The sequence below is a fragment of the Amblyraja radiata genome, chromosome 11 (assembly GCF_010909765.2).
Source record: "Amblyraja radiata isolate CabotCenter1 chromosome 11, sAmbRad1.1.pri, whole genome shotgun sequence".
NCBI lineage: Eukaryota > Metazoa > Chordata > Chondrichthyes > Rajiformes > Rajidae > Amblyraja > Amblyraja radiata.
The window spans coordinates 36,400,582-36,406,581 of NC_045966.1; positions in this window are offsets into that span (position 1 = coordinate 36,400,582).

Genomic DNA, 6,000 nt, shown 5'->3' on the forward strand with positions numbered 1-6,000 from the left:
GCATGGAGAAGGTTTGGTGTTGGTTTAAATCTGACTCATTCAATTTCTCAAGCCTGACATTTCCTTCCAGTTTCATTTCTCAAATTAACGAGCAAAAATAAAACTGTCAATTCCCTCTTCCATGCTACTTCTCCCTCATGATAACCCACAACAGTGCATAGAAAGGAGCCACTCATTTATCACCAAACGTTTCTTTGTTGCAACTTTATCCACTGGATTTAGAATATGTGCTTGAAAATTTCAACATGGTGCCATTTTGCTGCAGTGATGATCTAGCTCCTGTTCCTTAAAGTTTTGGTCCAATGCCCAATGCATTTTGAGTGCAGCGTTTAGCGAATCTGTTAGTGATTCAACATCATAGGATGTGAGTGACATTGTTCCCAAATTAAATTAGAAAAACTATAAGCTAATTTACCTTCACTGAAATAAAGTTGGGAAATGCTTCTCACACAAACAGGTCAATGCTTCAAAGTCAACGTCATAAATTTATAGATGTTAAAATGAATTAACCTGCAAGCTTCTGCAGTGTATATTGACTGTAACTGTATACAGAAGATCGACAATATATTACTCAATGAAGAAATATTACTTACCGCAGAAAACAGGATATTCGACTCACAGAGAGAAGTGGTGGGAGTATTTTCTCTGTGTCTCCCACTTCTCGCCAGGGCCAGTGTTGAACCAACAGGTTCTGTCCAGCATGTGTTGAATAATTTCCTGCTACTATCAGGTCTCAAACCAGTCATTTTAACACAGCTCAACCAGGTTACACGGCCACCCAAATTATAGATTTAATTGAGTGTGAATAATTTCAAAGCTTTTCTTAAAAAATCTATAGCACTGTAGCTAGAAATCTGAAATAAAATAGAAACTAAAAATATTCAGCAGTTCATTCAGTTTCTATGGGGAGATGACCACTCATCGGGACTCGATTAAGTTAAAAAGTCAGAAATCAAGTGTGTTCAATGTTCCTGAGTATGGGGTGAGACGGGGAGGGCAAAGGGGATGTCTGTGATGGTGTGGAGACCGGGAAGGACTGAATAAGATTTACTGTGACAGCATCTTCAGCTAGAGGAGATACACCACCTGCCCATTTACTTCTTACCTTCTCAATATGCAGCAAATACAACATTCCGTCCAGCAGAAGCAGAGATGCACCAGTGCCTCTTCTAATTCAGTCCCTTCCAATCAAGGCTCATAAAGTGATCACCTGTACAGTAGGAAAAGTAAACTCAGGAATCGATAACGACTTTGCAGAATCAGTCCACGGAGATGTCCATCAGTTTTCATTTGCCTGTCGCTGAACTTTTTATTGCCTTCCCTCACGGTGGAAAATGTTGATCCTGCTGTGGGGGGTCGTTCATGTTAAATTCTATAGTGTGTTGCGCCTTTTCTTCTTTATTTTGTGTGGATGTATGGAAACCCAATTTATTTTATGTACAGCACTTTGGTTTCAACGCGTGTTGATTTAAATGTGCTATATAAATAAAAATTACTTACTTACTTACTTAAATCCCCTTTTCCACTCTGTCATTGGCCTCTTTCACTGTCTCAGCGAGGCCCAACAAAAGATCAGAACACTTCATCACTTCTTCCAACTGGGCACATCACAGCTGCAAGATTTAACATTGAATTCAACCATTTCAGCCATTTCAACCCAATTCTTGGAAAATGAATACCAAGGATTCACCACCTTTTAGTTGAAATCATTTCTTCTCATCTCAGTCTTGAGTGGGTCCTTTTGTTGCAATGTACCCCTGACTGGATGCCCAATTATGAAGCAGTATTCTGCTGTTCTGGGCATCACTCTTCTGCCCTGAAGCCTGGAATGAATTTAAAAGCTAACAGAGGTGGGTATGATATCAGATACATAGTTATGGGACCAGGGTTTGAGCTGAATAAGTAACAATGATGCAGAGTAAGGAAATTCCCATGAACAACTTCCCACAAGGTAATCCTTGCTGTGTAATGAGGCATGAAGGGGAGACGGAATGGGATGTCACCACCACACCCCTCAGTAATTGCACAACCTTTTAGCCACAGCTGCCCAGTCTATGTGCTGATATCCGACATTTTGCTTTAAAATAAATGAAATTCAGTATTGACGCTTCTAACCCCACCACCAGGAAGGTAAAATAGGGAAAAGGTTCATAGATGGAGGGAGATTATGACTATGTATAAATTACTGCAGATGACTATACTAATACCTAAAATCTGCCACAAATCTGCACACCCTGCTGTGTTAAACTGAGTAAACAGGGAAATATATTGCTTTGCCACAAATTCAGAAATGTAAAAGTAAATCTGTGAAGTTTCTCCTTATGTATTTTCTGTTCTTCCCTCGTCTTGAAAATGCCATATCCAACAGGGTACCACCTCAGCTCGGTGTTGAATGAAACATTGAACTCAGACCCTCTTCTACTTCAGAAGTGTGGAAGTGAGGCTTTGGTGTCCCTTAGAGCAGAGTTTTCCTGCTGTCCTTGTTATATTTATCATTTTTGCATTTAAAATTATTCATTTCACTGCTCTTTGTGGAACTGCTCACAAAATGGTCATCATAGTTGTTCAGAAAGAAAAACAGGGATTAATAGGCTGCCAGAGATTTAGGAAATTGACAAACGAAATACGTATGATGGAAATGTAATGTTTCTTTCCACTTGAGATGCATTTTCAACCCTTCTGGTCTAGTGATTCTCTACAAATCAATTCCACATAAATGGATTTTCTCCATTTAACTTGAAAATGGGCACTCTGTTGTAGACTGTGCTGTGCGGCACAGTGGCAGATTTGCTGCATTCCAGCGCTGGAGACCTGGGTACAATCCTGACTGTGAGTGCTGTCTGTACGGGGTTTGTACTTTCTCCCCATGACCTGCGTGAGTTTTCTCCTGGTGCTCTGGTTTCCACCCACGCTCCAAAGACGTGCAGGTTTGTAAATTGGCTTCGGTGTCGTTGTAAATTATTCATAGTGTGTGTAGGATAGAGTTCGTGTGTGGGGATCTCTGGTCAGTTTCTGGGACAACCCTAATCCTAACTCGGAAACCGAATACGATGGACACCACTTGCACGACCATGGACTTACTTTTATTTCTTGCACAAATATCATGTTTTTTGCACAGTCTTTCTGTTTTCGCCGTGTTGGATAATTTAAGTATAATTTAAATCCTACGTGTTAGTTGAGCCTGTGCCTCTGACGCTGCTGCAAACGAGATTGTCATTGCAACTGTGCCACACTGTACTTGTGCATAAGAGAATAAACTCAAATTGACTTGACTTGATTAGAACTGAGAAAATGAGAATGCAAATTAGTCTCAATTGCAGAGAAGGTGGAGGGGAAAACATTGGGCAGAACATAGGGAAACAAGAACCGAAGATGCTGAAATCTTAAGCAAAACATAAAGTGTTGGAGGAATTCAACTGTTCAGGCAGCATCAGTGAAAGGAATGAAAGTGACTTTGCAGGATGGAAGCCTTCTTCAGAGAAGGGGAATGTCTGTATTGTCGTGAACTGGCGCAGCCATTAAATGGACAGTTAAAAGCTCATTTGCCTGTTTCAAGTATTGAAATTGTGAAGCCTGATTCATCTGGGCAATTGGCTAATGTTGAGTAGGCCGGAATAAACAAATTAAATAAAAATAATGAATAAAATATTATGGGTTGGAACAATAGCAACCACAAATTGCCAGTCCTGATACAATAGAGCACGTTATCTGAAGTTGATGAATTCAATATTTATTACTACAAACAAAGCAAGCTCAGACAAAACATGAAGTGTTACTTGAGGTTATGCCGGGCCTCGTAATAGTGCAGAAGGCCCCACACACACACACACACACACAGAGGTCAAAGTGTGAGCAGACTGGCGTTTTAAAATGGCAGACAATCGGAAGCTCAAGGTTACCCCAGCTAACTGAGTTTAGGTGTTCTGCAAATTGATTACCCGATTTGTGTTTGGTCTCTACAATGTAGTGGAGGCCACATTGTAAACATCAAAAGCAACAGATTAGATTGGAAAAAGTGCAAGTGAACTGCTGTCTCCTCTGAATGGTGGGAAGGGATAAAGTTTTTAGTTTAGTTTGGTTGAGAGATACAGCACGGAAAAAGGTCCTTCGGCACACCGAGTCTGCATCGACCAGTGATCCCAGCACATTCACACTACCCTACACACACAATAGGGACAGATTTACATTTAAACCAAGCCAATTAACCTACAAAATCTGTACGTCTTTGTAATGTGGGAGGAAAACAAAGATTTTGGGGAAAAACCTATGCATGTTCCAGGCACCTTCCTCTGCATGTAAAGAGCTTGACCTGCAAATCTCCTTGCATCTTTCTCCCTCTCTCCTTAAAGCTGTGCCCTCTAGTCTTTAACAAAAGATGAGGTGTTGATCCTCCTGTATATATTGGGGCTCATTGTAGTAATGCAGGAGGCTACAGACAGAACGGTTGGAGTAAGAATAGGATATCAAAGTAATCAGAAGTCTTACCCCCCTGAGGAATATGTTCTGACTGTCTATCATATCTATGCCTCTCATAATTGTATGATACCTCTATCAAATCTCCCCTCAATCTCAATCTCTGACACTCCAAAGATCAGCTATTTCTTGTGGTAGGATAGGAAAGTGCCCCACAATGGGAAGTAGAGAAGAAGACACAAAGAGTTCAGTAACTCAGGTCAGGAAGCATCTCTGGAGAATATGAATATGGATAGGTGATGATTCAGGTTGGGATCCTTCTTCTTGCAGAGATGGTGCTTTAACTGCTGAGTTAATCCAGCACTTTGTGTCTTTTTTTGTACACCAGCATCTGCAGTTTCTTGTTTCTATAATGGGAAATAGAATTCAGGAGAGTGGGAGAGTGGACCAGAGTGTTGAGAAGGGAACGATGTTCAAAATACTGAAAGGCAAAGGGAGGGAATGTGTGATTGGTGGTGGAATTTTTGTTGCATCTCCCTGTTTTAAGTTAGGAAACACCTACCTTGTGCACAGGAAGCTCATAGCAATATGATAATAGCTATCAGATTCGATGGTACAGATTGAAAGATAAATATTGGCCACAGTAATGGGGGATAATTCATGCCATGGAATCCGCTATGCCTCCTCATAAGGTCAGACAGGACCTTGTGTTAATATCCAAACTCTCTGGCCCCTAACCCCCTTCGCCCCATTGAAGCAGTTGTCTATATACTATAATTTTCTATAATTTGTTTATTAGGAAAGTCTCTGGAGTGGGATGTGAACCTGTAGTCTTATAACCCACAAACAAGAGCACTCCCTGCTGAGCCACACCTGACAGACACAGCAACAAGTCACTAGTCCTTTTCACAACCTTCCTGCTTCAGAAAGTGGAGCGAGCCAACTTACCTATTGGATTACCCATTTTGTCAGATAATATAAAATTGCAATGTCAACTCCAATATGTGTACGGCACACTAGTCCGTACTACCCGTACACTAGTTCTATCCTACACACTAGGGAATATTTACCGAACCCAATGAACCTACAAATCTGCATGTGTTTGAGATGTGGGAGGAAACTGGAGCACCCAGAGAAAACTCATGTGATCACAGTGAGAACGTAAAACTCCGTAGACAGCACCCATAGCCTGGATCAAACCTCAGTCTCTGGCACTGTAAAGCAGCAACCCTACCAATTGGGCTTTTGTGCTGTCCATTTATTTTTAAATGTTTTACAGCTGCTTATTCATGGCTGTGTTCATCATAAACATTTGGAAACTGTGTAAAAGGGCATGGCGGGCACAAGGTATCATCGAGGGGTCTTGGTTTCCACCCCCTGTGGCATAACTGGTGCTCGAGTCAGGATGACAGGGGTTATGGGAAGAAGGGAGGAGAATTGGGTTAAATGGGAAAGATAGATCAGCCATAATTGAATGGCGGAGTAGACTTTGAACGGAATGGAACACTTTATTGTCATGTCACAAGACAGTGAAATTCTTTGCTTATTTTCCCAATTTATACAAATGGCAGCCACTTATGACGCTGG